This window comes from Clarias gariepinus, chromosome 26 (assembly GCF_024256425.1).
Source record: "Clarias gariepinus isolate MV-2021 ecotype Netherlands chromosome 26, CGAR_prim_01v2, whole genome shotgun sequence".
Classification (NCBI taxonomy): Eukaryota; Metazoa; Chordata; class Actinopteri; order Siluriformes; family Clariidae; genus Clarias; species Clarias gariepinus.
The window spans coordinates 16,300,978-16,316,153 of NC_071125.1; the positions used below are offsets into that span (position 1 = coordinate 16,300,978).

A 15,176-nucleotide genomic window follows, 5' to 3' on the forward strand; every position below is an offset into this window, starting at 1 on the left:
TTATTATTATTATTATTATGATTTATATTAATAATATTATTATTATTATTATTATTATTCACATTTAAATGATAAAACAATGTAGCCATGTTAGTTATATGCAGTACAGAAATTGTATACTTTTATAATGTGTATCAACAGGTGTGTCTGAATGTTTCCATTTCAGGCTGAGACAGCGACAATAAGTCTGAGACTCCCATAACCATCAGAGAGAGAAAAGAGCAGAGACAGCTAAACCTGACTCTTCACTCCTGCTCCTGTGTCACTTTATCTCTAACTCTTTCTGGAGGTCTGTGTTTCACCACGTCCTGGAAGAAGGAAGAAAGGAGGGCAGGAAGAAAAAAAGGTAACAGAAACATAGTTAACTTTCTCCATCTTATTCTGTATGAAAAGATAAACAGATTACCCCCATCCACCCCCCCCCCCATCCATCCCCCATCTGTCTTGGCACGTATCATTGACTCATATCTCAAATTGTCTCTATTTTATAAGTCTGTATCCCAAAGGACCAGGTGCACAAGACAGGATAAACCCAGGTTGTGGTGCCAGTTCATCACAGGTCAAAAGCACACACGCTTATTCAGACACTAGGGACAATTTGTAAATGCCAATTAGCCTAATCTGCATGTTTTTGGACCAAATTCCCCAAAGGAAACCCACCAACCATGGGGAGAACATGGAAACCCCATGCTCACAGACCCAAAGGTGGGACTCGAACCCTTGTCTTTGGAGGCCACAGTGCTAACTACTACACCACCGACATTCCTCTCTTTGACTCTATTTTTGCTATCTGCCTCCTTCCATCTCTTTTCATTTCTTTCTCTCCCTCCCGTCTTCAGCCGTCTCTCTCTTGTCTCCTTGTTTCACCCTCTGACTCTCTCTCTGATCATCTCTCTGTATTTTCTGTCAACCTGTCCACATCATTCTCTTTCGATTGTCTCTTTTCCTCTCTCTATGTGTCACTCTCACTCTCTGCTCGTGTCACTCTCACTGCCTGTCTATCTGTCTGTCCCTTTTCCTTCTCTTCCTGTCTGTCTCTCTCTCCTGGCCAGTGTTTTGTGGCATTTTCACAATAAACAGGAATCTCATTAAGGCAGTCTGGGGAAACTTACATCAGCTCTGATGGGAGACATGAACAAGACCTCTATTAATGTTGGAGAAAAGACCCTCTTTATTTAACTAGGTATCTCTTGGTCTGTTTGATCAAAAATTATGTACACACACAGGACTAGTTCTTAACAACATTTTACAAACAGTAATGGAAGATTCTTACGCTTAGGATTTGGAAGTTTTTGGCTTTGATGTTACACCAAAACATGCACGAGACCACATAAGGGTGCCGTAAGTGATTCCATACCAATAATGAATAAGGAATATCTCCTCTTGGTCTGCTATTAAAAACTACTTATAGTATCTAATGAATATTAAAATGATGGTTAATCTGTGATGGTAGTTTAAACGTTATGTATTAAACAAAGCAATAATGCTTTGTCCCCCACCAATCTTCTGCTTCGCATTCCAGTTCAGTAGGTGGCGTGAATGCACCAACCATGCATGAACTTAAAAGAATAAGAAATGATTTTGCAAATACATTATGTCCCCAACTTATGAATGAGTTCCAGGAGCACGTTCATAAGTCGGATTTGTTCGTAAGTTTGTACAATGTAAAGTTTATACAATGTAAAGTATAAAAAAAACATTTTGTGAGACTGCGCCTCCAAATCGTTAGGTGAATCCCGGTGACGCAGCAGGGTCAGCTTACCAGCTTACAGACTTTGAATTTTTTGACCAGTTCTTGAATGGTTAAAAGTGATTTTAAGCAGTTGGTGTTAATTAAGACATTGTTATATGAGGAATAAAGTATAACCTGATGAAATGTTATAGACAAACAATCAACCCTGCTAACACTTTGAACACTTTTTGTCCAACGAGATTCTCAATCATGCAGGTGAAGTTGTCTGGAAGTTGAGTCAAGGCAGCGGGACTTCTTTGGACTGGTCTGAAACGTTTCACCACTCATCCAAGTGGCTTCTTCAGAAAGGTTGGTTAGGGATCTCTAATATATCCTCCAGGGTTATTATATCACCTGACCTGAATAGGCTCATTAGGTGAACAATAGAGAAGGTATCTCACCCACCTTCAGACTGAAGACGTGTTAAGTTTAAATTGAGGGAAAAAATGGTTGATGTGTCCACCGTGCCTCAATATACTTACCAGCGTCTCTGATACACTTGACAACCAGGAGAGAAAGACAGACATGCACTTGAGGAAGTGTTGAATTTTCACTAGTTTAACAGCACAAAGAGATATTTAAGTCAATAGCCACAAGCCCTTCATCATGCACATCCACTACATTAACATCATTAACAGTCTTTAACATGTTTCTTCTTCCCCTTTTCCTCATGCTTTTTCTGCTTTTTTTTCCCCTTTTAATAAATGCTAACAAATCTACATTCCCTTCCTGAGCAATAACTGCCTGTGCATTTACATGGTGGTCTGGTTGATTGGTCGCATGGTGGTGGAAGTTCCAGGAGATGCCACTGACAAGATGCTACTTGGATGACAAGTAAAATGTTCTGCACCTAACAAAGTCCTCATTCCATGACTCAGCTTCCAGACACATTGATATTTTTCCAATAAAAGTACATTTAGGCATACGCTCTTATCCAAAGCGACTTACATATATATATTTTTTTTATTTCATTATACACCTGAGCAGTTAAGGGCCTTGCTCAAGGGCCCAACAGTGGCAACTTGGTGGTTGTGGGATTTGAACCTGGATCTTCCAAACCGTAGTCTAATGCCTTAACCACTGAGATACCCCTGACCTGAAAAGTATGTCCTGAATTCTTTTTCTCTCTTCATATAATCATCTATACTGCTTTATCCTGTATACAGGGTCATGGAGGACTGGAGCCTATTCCAGGAGACCTAGGGCAATCCATCACCGGGCACTCGCACATACACACATTCAAACACTCATTTACACACTACGGGAATTTTGGGAAGGCCAATTTAGCTTAATCTGCATGTCTTTGGTCTGTGGGAAGAAACCGGAGTACGCAAAGGAAACCCACCAAGCACGGGGAGAACTTGCAAACTCCATGCACACAGAGACGATGAATCGATCCTGGACCCTGGAGATGCAAGGCAACAGTGCTAACCACTAATCCACCATGCCACCAGTCAGCGATTGCATTTATTAAATTAAAGCACACTACTTTTTTTTCCATGTATAGTTAAATTTATTGGTGTTGAAAGTGTATTAGATAGATGAGTTTTTTCCTGTCAAGAAATTAATGAGATCAAGAAAAAAATGCAGCTTGATATTTTAGTGAAAAAGCAAAAAGTCAATAAAAAAGCTTTACATCGTCACCTTTACCTAAAATTAAATAATAATATATATATATATATATATATATATATATATATATATATATATATATATATATATATATAAAACTTTGAGCATCCTAGTAAAATAATTGTTGCTATTGAAATATTAACATATTGCCACTAACACATTAATATAAACCTGGGGATTTGCCATGCAGTAAGCACTATTGTCAAAGTTGCTGCTTTAGAATTAAGCAATATCACATGAGAGGGACACAACAGCACAACCTTCAGTGTGATATTGCTTTTATACAACAGTTCCACAAACATAATAATCAATAATAAGGTATAAATAATATAAATAATGATTTCATTTATTAAGTGTAAAAAAAAAGCTGTTACCCTGCCAGCATCTTATAGTTAAACATCCCAGTGCTGTTACACTCTGTCACCACTCATGGAATGCCTCTTGTCCAATTAAATTACTTGATTAGAGCTAACTGTTGCATATTTTAATTAACACCTATTAACCAATCAAAAGATTGTTCTGGGAAGTGATTTGAGATGAATGTGTGATGATTTAAGCCTATCAGCTAGTGGCAAGTGGTAAAAATATGCACGAACATGCTTTTTGTACTGTTAAATAATGCAATTGAGGAAAAAAAAAAAAAAAAAAGTTTACACACACACATGCCTCAGCACCTCACTTTCATTCCGAATCTTTCTTGTCAATGTCTTATAATGATCTGATCTTCCTCAGTCACTATAGCAACATTGCTGAACCCTTACAAGCAGCACCAGTGATTATAAAGCTTCACTTTATAAATTTCCTTTACTCTACCTCCAATTGTGTCCCTGGATGCTTCACATTTTTCATGGAAGGTCTGAGGTGTAGTCATGGCAATGTGTCTGTCGCAGATCAATGTCACACAGAGACAGAGTAATGGCATAAACATCAGGAGAAGAAGTTCAGCTGAGCTTTTCTGAGATTTCAAGGATTTTTGACCTTTAAATTCTTGAACATAAGAGCATTCCTCTAATTTAAACATTATATGTTTATATTGTTGAGTTCATTTGAAATACTTTGTGAAAGGCAGATATTTTACATGATCTAAGCTTAATTATTCTGTACATCTGTAAGGAGAACATGTACAGTCTGTATGTACAGTATATATGAGGAGCCACTTTTTTCATGTCACCTTTATATTTCTGATGCAGGACACATCAAGACAGAGGACTGTGTTATTACGTTCTTGTTGTTGTTGTTTTTTGTGTTTTTTTTGGTCTTATTAACCTGACAAAAGGAAAAATATCGGCTGGTTAGAGATCGATTATAGCTGCTATAACAAAAGTGATAACAGGAAAAGTTATCGCGTTCCATTACGATAAACGCAACTACAAATGGATCCATGTACAGGCTGTCATTCTTTAATTCATAGACAATTGTAGTGATTGGCAGATTGCTGTGGTATATGAGTAATACAACTCTTCAAGACATTCTCTTATTGGAAAATAACAACTTCATGTTGGCAAAAGCCTGAAGCGATGCCACATACGAGTTGTTTATTGTTTTTCTATAGCAGCATAACCTGTCGTGTTGTATTGCTTACAAAGCATTATTAAATTTATTAAAAATATCATGTGGTTACATCAGGAGTTTAAGCGTGGAAGGCCCTGTTTTACCACAGCTTTTTCTTTTTCTGTGCTCTCTGGATAGGAAGGACGGCCTTCCCTATCCCCCTGTTGATCGGATCAATACCGGATGACAACAGGGTTTTATCTAGTGAACAAAACAGAGCAGTTAGTTCTTTCTTTTAACTGAAAGCTACAGCAGTTTTAAAAGGCTCAGTTGCTTTATATGTATTGTAGGATATGGCTGCCACTTGGGAATGATGGAATTATGGTAACATATGCCTTATTGTACCTCTGAAACAGCAATGTCATTCTGTCAAAGAGACCAGTTAATCATTTTTTATTGCTACAGTTATTTTATAAAGTGTCTCTAGATGGATCATGCTAACAAAGTTATCAATAATGCATTTAGCCATGCTGACTGAAAGAAAACCAACCATCCGGCTGAAAAGTGTGGCAAGCTGTATGACACTGTATCATCACTGAATCCAAATGATTGGAGAGAATTTCTGTTTTTTTGTAAAGTCCACTTCTGAAGAGCCCTCTTAAAGCCTTAAGGAATCTCGGCAACTCATATGCAGCTGTTACATTAAATGTGTCAAATTACAAATTACTGTAAATTGTCTTTCTGTATTCTATTTTGAATATAAGGGTCGTTCGAGTCAAACCGGGACTTGTGGTGAAATTTCTTGTGAAAGGAAGGCGAAGACGAGTAAAGTGATGCGATTCAACCACAGTCAAATTTAAATGGTGCAAATGTTTTAAAGAAAGCTGCATGTCTGTGAACGACAACACAAAGAGTTGGCTCGTAGACCACTGATGTTGATCCTGTAAACATTCGGCTAAGGCCTTGAAAATCAACAGATAACTTGTCGCCAACGTGCACGCATCAGTGGACCCATCTGTCTGTGGGAACTTTAGACACAATCACTCACAGACACCACTTGCACATTACAGGAACTTATTGCCAAACCTCCCTGACCTTCTGACCTTAAGCCATTTCCACATGCCATCAAAGGAGTCCGATTATGGCTGCAGTGTTTTGAGAAAACTTTCTATCTTGATGGTGTCCATGCACTAGTGAAACAATGGGATAAATATATTAATGCAATAGGGGATTATGTATAGAATTAAAAGCAGTTTTTACTCTCATAACTGTGTACTGTTATTCTGCACAATCAAAAGTCCTGATTTGGCTTGAATGCTCTTCATATTGTTAATTCTGTCAGGTTTATTTGGTCGTGTTGAAAGTTCTACCATTAATTTCTTTTTAGTTTGCCTTAATCTAAAAAAAAATAGCTTTACAGGTAGAAAAGAAATCCTAATATGATCGATGAGCTTAAATAACAACAAACACTCAATAATATAGTATACCAATAATAAAACTAGTCAAACCAAGAACCACAATCTACCTGCTACAATCCATACCATGCTTAATTGCAGAGCATTTAGAGCAAACATAATGCAACATTAAATTAAATACCTAGACCTACATTTGCTTGTATTTATGAATAATTCAATCCACATGGTTATAATGACTGTGAATAGAAAATCTTAACAGTTCAATAAACTCCAGGATTATTTTAGAGTTTTTATGGACTTTTTATACTGCATGACATATGAAAGCAAAAGTGAAAGAATATTAAAAGCGAAGGGGGAAAATAACAATGGAGATCCAACAACTCATTCAGAATTCAGCATTTTTTATGTTTTATTATTCTTTAGTCCTTCGTGACTTCAACAACTGCGTCTCCGCAAGGACCTAAAATAACAGAACCATCTGGATAAGGGTCACTTTCCGGCTCAGTCTCAGCAGAGGTAATTATACATGTGCCCTATAGAGAATTTGGAGTTAAAGTTAGAATTAAGACTGTGAGCAGATTTAAAGTTGGTCTGTTGAAGCACTGAAGCAAACTTGCATTATAAAAAAAAAAAAATACCAAAGTTATTTCACAGCACGTACAGTTCAGGAGGAACCTCAGTAATTCTTTCCATGAAGCTTGCACTAAAGTCAAGATAGCCTTGCTTAATACTGTAGATAGTTCTGTAAGTGAACATTTTATAAACTCCTGATAAAACACTATAAATCTGTCAATAAATTGCTATCATTCGTTTTATTGCTTTCAATTAATTCCGTGCCTAATGGGAAAGGTATGATCACTCAATATGTTTCAATTCTAAATAAAAAAAATTTCAAATAAAGTAATTGAGTCACTTAAAAGTCTTACTTAGCCATTGATAAATAAATTATAATGTAATTTTGGGATTTTTATATGACTAACAGATTGCTAATGAGGTTTTAAGGGAGTGGTTTGATGACATCCTTGGTATTCAAAACTTGCTGATTTAGTTTTGGACTGGAGGTCAGCTTAATGTAGGATAATCTTATTTTATTTTAAGGGCAAAACAGACACTCTGGAACTATGATTATAAAATTTAACTACCGTGAAACAGTGATAATTTCATATATACAGTACTAACTTTCATAATAACTATAATCATATATTCACTAGACAAGATTTCTTAAAGTAATAGGTACGATTCAACCATCGGGTATTAATCTAAGATTGTGATGCGTTAAAACATTGATATACTGTAAGATTTTCATGTGAATTTATGGAACTTTATGGACCTTAGCTTTGGAAATGTTTTCCCTAGTAACGTGCACAGTCTTTTTTTTTTTGCAAAATTGTTTATAGTACTTAAGTGATCTGAGGCACTTAGTGATGACGTTACAGTATAATGGTTAATTTTAGATGCTTATTAATATTAAAGATGCTTTTATCCAGTAGAAAAATAATGCAGGCGCCAAAGAACTCATGATAACCAGTGATATATGTTTTTGTTGTCAGTTTGAGCTTTATGGGGAATTGTAAAAGTTTATAACAACCTTTCTCACATTATTTTTTATTAAGAATACTCATACAGCCTTATACTACTAAAGCTTTATGAGTACAGGCCTTAAAATAGGGCAATATAACAGTATTATATCAATATTGTGACTCCACTATGGTTCTCAGTAACAAACAACTGCGTAGATATTATTCAAAAGTACAAGACTTTGCATTTTAGATTTTTTTTTATTAATTTGTTCATTCATTCCTTAGCATTAGACATTTTATCCTAGGGTTGATGTGGATCTGAAGTTTTTCCCCAGGAACACAGGGCATGAGGTGCACACACATTTCTACACTCATTTACGTCTAGGGGTGAATCAAAGTAGTCAGACATGTTTTTTGGGAGGCGGACAACCCAAAGGAAACCCAAGCAGACAACATGCAAAACTAAAAACAGATAGTAACCTAAACTTAGGATCAACTTAGTGATGCTGGAGCAATATGTCTATGATAACACTGCTTACTGCACTATCAATACTACACTACTCATAATTTGTCAAAATATATATTAAATAATTTTTCACCAGGGATGGGAATCACAAGGGACTACCTAATACGATATAATCACAATAATGATGATTATATTTTTATTACGACACTATAAGTATTTCAATTCTATTAATATACCCTTTTGTTTAGATTTTGTTACAATTCTAAACAAACTTAGTAAAATAACCAGACATGATGCTAGCCTGCCTTTACATGAATAAATCAAAGTGTTGAAACTAAAGCCACCTTCAGGATGATAAAGGAACTGCAACATTTTGCCACCTCTTATGAAATCATATAAATAAAAGTTTTATTTATTTTTTTTCCCTTTTTTTTTTTTTTTTTTTCCCGGCCTGTCAGTATCACAGATAACACATAGCAGAGTGTATGTGTAGCTGTTCTATCATCATTCACAGCCATTATTATTATTATTATTATTTATTTTTTTTATTTATTTTTTTTGTTTGTTTCCCATATTATAACAGACAAGACCGGGGGACCAAAAAAAGAGAAGAGAGTTAAAAAAAAAAAAAAAAAAAATCAACCAAAAAAAAAAATTATATAATAAAAGTTTTATTTAAAAAATCTATTCCTAGCACTAAGTAAACCCTATATTCATAATACATATTATATAGTATAGAATTACCTTCACTCCCTTTTTGCCATAACACTTAACTTAATCAGGCTTAAACAAAAATGTGCTCCTGAAACTGGATATTAATATTCATAAGGATATGATGTTTTCAGAGTCATAACCCACTCTGTTCATTGATTATTCCTATTTTTGTCCAACACACCGTGAGACTGTTTTATTTTCCACCGAGCGTACATGTGTGCTTGTGTGAGCACGGTATTCTCTGCTATTCTATTACACTTAATGACCTGCCAAACCACGTTGTGTTAACCATGACTGGAAGCAGCACGCAACTCACGGATACGACACTGCTGAAAATAACAGCAATAACAATCTCATCAAGCTTAGCAGTATGCTCACTGTTTATAAATTATGCTGAGTGCTGTACATGACTTCAGGATTATTGTAAGAACAGCCTGGTGTCTCCTGTGTGTTTAAAGGAGATACTGATCAAAGAAAACTGATGATATTAGACTTGTCTTATCTAAAAGCATGTTGTTCACATATAAAGCACTTCAAGGTTTAGCGCTCTCCTATTTATGCAAACTAGTGACCTTATTTAATCATTCTTGTGTTTTAAGGCCTAAGAAAGAAAGCTGTTATTGTCAAGAGATTAAATTAAAAAGGATAATAAACTAAAGCATAAAAATAGTGAAACAATCCATCAATTATTGCTTGTAATTTATAGACTATCCCTGATCTTAAACATCTACTTTTTAAAGTGTTAATTAAATTTTATTTTATTTCTTGCAATTGTTTTTTTGTGCTATGGCAGTGCTCGAGTAGTGGTGCTACCCCAGTGTAAAAAAAAACCTGACGTTTTCAGGACTAGAGACATATTCGGGACATTTTCAGGAACTCTTGAAGCCGTAAAAATGTTAACACCTCAGATGTCCTCAGGGCTAATTTCCTTAACAGTTCTTACTAAAGTTGTCTTAGATTTCTTAGAGTCGTGAGTTTTAAAGATCTTCTGCATATTATCTGAGGGCTAGACTTTATGCCCACTGGCACCTGACAGGCTCTGTGGTTTGATCCTGAGCTTGGGTTACTGACTGTGCAGTTTCTGTGCATGTTTCCCCTATGTTCACTTCACTTTTTTTTTTTGGTTTTTCAGTTTCCTCCTACTTACTGTACATACTTTCCAACAAATATTCCCTAAGTGGATGAATTGGTTCTGTTAAAGTGTAAATGTGTTTATGCCCAAAGTTCTCCAGATCCACTGTGAATTAATATTTTCTTTATTTTGTATCACTAAGAGTGCTTGCCAATTAAATTTACTTGGTGTATTTGCTGTTCTATATGAAGTATGTTTTTTTTTTTTAATAGACAAAATACACTCTTAGAAAAATGTGAAAAAATGCTGATGAGACGAACTGAGATAAATATTTGGATTGCAGCAATCATGCAAAACTTGTCTCGTTAGGCATTATGTGGAGCTGATGTTTCTTTCATTGTGAAAATGAGTGTAATCCCTGTATTTCCCCAAATCTCTTGCACTTTGAAATGACAGATTCAGAACTGAACAGGAGGAGGGATCATATCCAGCATTGAAATCAACAAACAAATCCCAAGCGCTTGCACTTGCATTATAAGAGGCTCAGTGAATTTTTTTTAGCAAATCAGCATAAAACCAACAGAAGGATCCAGCAATGCAGCACTAAAATATTTTTTTAATGCATTGTTTATATTAATAGCTTTAGTTAGTTAATTAGTGCACTTTTTTATTTCAGACAACAGGAACAAAGCAATTTGATGAACATTCTTTTTGCACTGTGTGATGTAAATATTAGAGCAAGTGTACTACCTTACATTGTATAGGACATGCACTCACTCACTCACCTTTTATACCGCTTTATCCTGTATTCAGGGTCGCGGGGAGTATAGGACATGCAGCAGAATTAAAAACAATAAAACCTGCTCGAGACAGGAGATATAATCTACAGCAGCGCCACCATGTGGTCTATTTGCTCAACCCAAAAAAAAAACATCAAGTAAATCTTAGTGCGTTAAAAATCTGAAAAATCTCATCAATGACTTTCATATGCATGGTAAAGGGGGAATAAAAAGTTAAGTAAGTTAGCTATAAAGACAACACGATTGCGCAATAGAGAGATGGATAGCGCCGTACGGAGGAGCGCGCGCGCGCTTCAAGCACCAGAAGTCTCAGTAGTCTGTTCAATTTCGCTCTATTTAAATCGTACAAAAAGTTACGACTATGATTCAATAGGGTTAAAGGCTTTCATATATGTTGGCATTGCTTAGACTTGCGTTCGATCGTGTTTGCAAAGTCATTAAACGGTTTGGAGGAAACACAAAAACAAAACTTTGCACACAAGGAAAGCGGTTCGTCTCCCTTAATAATTTAATCCGAATTGGTATGTGTACAGTATATTCTCGCTTCCTATCAGTGGAACAGTGAGACTTTGGATGCAGTTCAAGACGCAGTCGGAAAAGCCGCCGCAGGTAAAGAGAGAGAGAGAGAGAGGGAGAGACACAAAGAGAAGGAGAGAGAAGGAGAGAGAGAGATAAAGAGAAGGAGAGAGAAGCGGTGATAAAGACGGACATATAACGGGACGCTCGGGACACTTACCGATAGATCAGTGGCGGGAAAAGGGATCATCTAGAGCAGAGGAGGAAGAAGACGAGAGGAGAGAGGGAAGCGGCTCAGGGCTGCAGTAATCCTGATAGAGGAGTGTGAGAGTGTGATCCGAGTGGCACAGGAGTCACTGAGAGAGTGAACGCATACACACACACACACACACACACACTGAGGAGAGAGCGCGCGAGAGAAAGAGAGAGAGATTCAGGATAAAGAGCTCATAGGATAGTCCGACATACTTTCATGATCAATTATAGAGTACGCACTCATATTTATTACATTTCCAGAGCAAGTAAGGTTTAGCTATTAATACATTATTAATACTTTATTGACTTTTCTTAAGCAGCGTTAAGAGCATAGAATGAAAGGATTGTTTTAAAAAAAGAAATCCTCAAACATTTTTCTGGTTAAAGTTCTTTGTGATCCTTTACTTTAAACTGAACTATAATTATGTCAGGGAAATTCTGGCTTCCTGGCTGTTTATCTCTGGAACGCGCCATCATCAGATTGGCCAACCATTCACCCTCTTTGAAAATAAGACATTTCTTTGGAATTTTCACTTCTGGGTATCTATAAAAAGATATAAAAGATATGTACATGCCAGTCTGAAAAGGACAAAACAAATAGCAGGCACAGTAATGGCAACACATTTTGTTTTGGTGTATACATTCTGTCATAAAACTATGGATGTCTATTATCTTAGACTGCTGTAAGGTTCTAAACAAAAAAAAATAAGGCTCAGTTAGGTTTAGGGTTTAGGTTTATGGAATAGATGAGAATAGAAGGAAATAAAAAAGAAAGAAGAGGTAGAATTGGAGAGAGGAGATGAATTCAAAAGAGTAAGATGAAGAGTAAAAAAAATAAGCATAAGCGAAAAGGAAATAAAGAAATGGAGTGATAAATGGTGATGAATGGAAAAAGTAAAGAATGAACAGAGCATGAGAGATGAGAGATTGGACAAGGACAAAATGCATAACTTGAATATTTAAGGGGGTTTTACATTAAACCTTTCCTGCAAGAGAAACACCTCACCTTTATATTGAAGAACCAATTATTCTCTTAAAGTGTATGAGGGGAATAAAAAGGGAGAAAATTAGATAGCTGGTGAAAAAGGGAGGAAAAAGTATAGAGAAACTTACAGTGTGGCAAAAATAGAGTAAGAAACAAAAAGCAAGAAAATTACAGAGGATGAGAGACTGGGTGAAAATAGAAGAATGAGGAGAAGAGAGTTAAGGAGAAAATGAGAGGAAACTGAAAAAAAAGAAATAAAGGAAGAAAAACAGAAACTGAGTAATGGATATGATAGACTACACAAAATATGGAAAAATAAAGGGAGAGGAAAAACAGCATAAAAGAGAGAAAAAATGAAATAAAGAGAAGGGAGAAACATATAATGCAGTTTGTATAATTAAAGGGTTTTGAGTTCCTACTGTAAATGGGCTCTATAGGGAAACCTATATTGTAAAGTTCTTTATGAAACTTTTTACCTGGTCTATAGTGAGAATCACTAAAGAAATATTTATTAATTTATGTATTTACTTTCCTTAGCATATAGAGTGTACTGTATTATGTGAAATGAAAGGGGAAATTTAGAAACTTAAGGGTACCATCCTTTATCAAAACATTTTTCCTATTTTCTCTTTTTATTTGTCTTTACACCCTAAGGGGAACAAGTTTGAATAAATACAGTGATAGAAAAATGCAGAAAAAAGGATAGAGTAGGAAAGGTTAGATTACTGTTCAAGTCAAAATGTTTTTTTTTTAGCAGAATAACAAAACCCAGTTAATTTTTTATTTCTCTGTATAATTTATGAATTGTATAGACAAACAGACAGACAGACAGACAGACAGATAGATAGATAGATAGATAGATAGATAGATAGATAGATAGATAGATAGATAGATAGATAATATACATTGGCCTTATCCATTATGAGACTGACTATCCATAACTGTTCTCTCTCTCTTTTTCTCTCTCTCTCTCTTTAATTCTGTCGACAATTCTGCCCATTTTTCTGACATATACTGGTGCCCTACTTCTGGTTGGAGTTCATGTCACATGGAGGTCACTGGATCACTGCTGAGGATGGCCACCTGTGGTCTGCTTGGGATGCATATAATGACATATAATGACAGATCAATCCCTGCTATATCCATCTGATGTCACTCAAATAAGGATTGGTTGCCTGTTGAGTCTGGGTTCCACTCAGACATTTTCTCAGTACACCAGAGCCATGATCAGACTGCTTGCTGCATGTCTGGAACACTGACCTTCCAAGAACTCCTTTAATGTCCCAAATTCGGAAATGACTTGGACAGACTTTAGTAATATGCAGAGGGATGGGGCAATTACTCCCAGCTGAGTTTCTGTAATGTGTAAGTTCAATTTCAATTCAATTGAATTTTATTTGTATAGCGCTTTTAACAATTGACATTGTCGCAAAGCAGCTTTACACAATCAAAATAATTATTTAAGTTTGTATAAGATGTGAACGTGTATGAATCAAAATAATAAGACTGTCCTTGATGAGCAAGCCAAGGACGACGGCGACAGTGGCAAGGAAAAACTCCCTGAGATGGTAATAGGAAGAAACCTTCCTATAAGAAAAGAAGAGGAATCAGATTCAACAGGGAACCCATCCTCATTTGGGTGAAACGGATAGCAGGGATTGATCTGCATCATACTGTGTGAGACTGGAAGTTCAGTATAACAAGAGATGTGTTTTATTAGTCCAAAGTTTTGAGTCCAGTTCGTTATTGGAGCTCAGGTAGACTGTAGGAAACACCAGTCCTAAACTATCGAGCGACTAAAGTCACAAGTCCTTAGACAACAGCCGAGGACAAGGCCATATTCGTGGGAAAGTGAAACCATCCCCAGTCACCACACGCATCCCAGGCAGACCACACGAGGCATCCATGCAACGAGATCTCCAACCAGAAGCAGTACACCAGGACAAGTCAGACAGCTCCAGGGGGCAGAGAGGGTCTGGATCACTGGCAGCTCAGGAGCGACATGTGTAGCTTGACAGAGAGACAGGTAGAGGGAAAGAGAGAGAGGAGGAGAAAGAAGAGAAGAAAGAGAAGAGAGCAGAAGAGAAGGAGAGATGGCAGTTAGGTATGGTCACAGTCAAACAATGTATAAGGTGAATGTATATTTAGTGCATAGTGCAAGCAGGGGCTCCGGCAGGACTAACTATGACAGCATAACTAAAAGGTAGAGCCAGAAGAAAACACGGACATGAGGGTTTCCTGAGATGTAAAGCGAACAATCACTTCACTGTCAACAAACCTGAGTGATCAATGAGAGTGGGGAAGACAGCATCTAAAAATACCAGTTCACCATAATAATCTACGACCATGGGTCCCCCAGATCTGCTCCATTATCTAAGACAAATCTATTTACAAAAATGCTTGGCTAAATAAATAGATTTTAGGCTAGACTTAAACACTGAGACTGTGTCTGAGTCCCAAACATTAATTGGAAAACTATTTTATAACTTTAGGGTCTCATAAGAAAAAGCTCTGCCCCCAGCTGTAGTTTTCATAATACGTGGTACTGACAAGCAGCCTGCATCCTTTGATCGAAGTA

The 15,176-nt window shown here is 36.4% G+C and overlaps 1 protein-coding gene across 2 annotated transcripts in view; it reads right to left on the bottom strand.

The window, feature by feature from the left end:
• sema5a (sema domain, seven thrombospondin repeats (type 1 and type 1-like), transmembrane domain (TM) and short cytoplasmic domain, (semaphorin) 5A) overlaps nucleotides 1-11,701 on the bottom strand; it is a 250,028-nt gene extending 238,327 nt beyond the window's left edge. For both annotated transcript variants that reach the window (XR_008356441.1, XM_053487924.1), the window contains exon 1: nucleotides 11,579-11,701. The gene's annotated coding sequence lies outside the window, so the exon portion shown is untranslated. The remainder of the gene's footprint in view (nucleotides 1-11,578) is intronic.
• Between the last annotated feature and the right edge of the window lie 3,475 nt (nucleotides 11,702-15,176).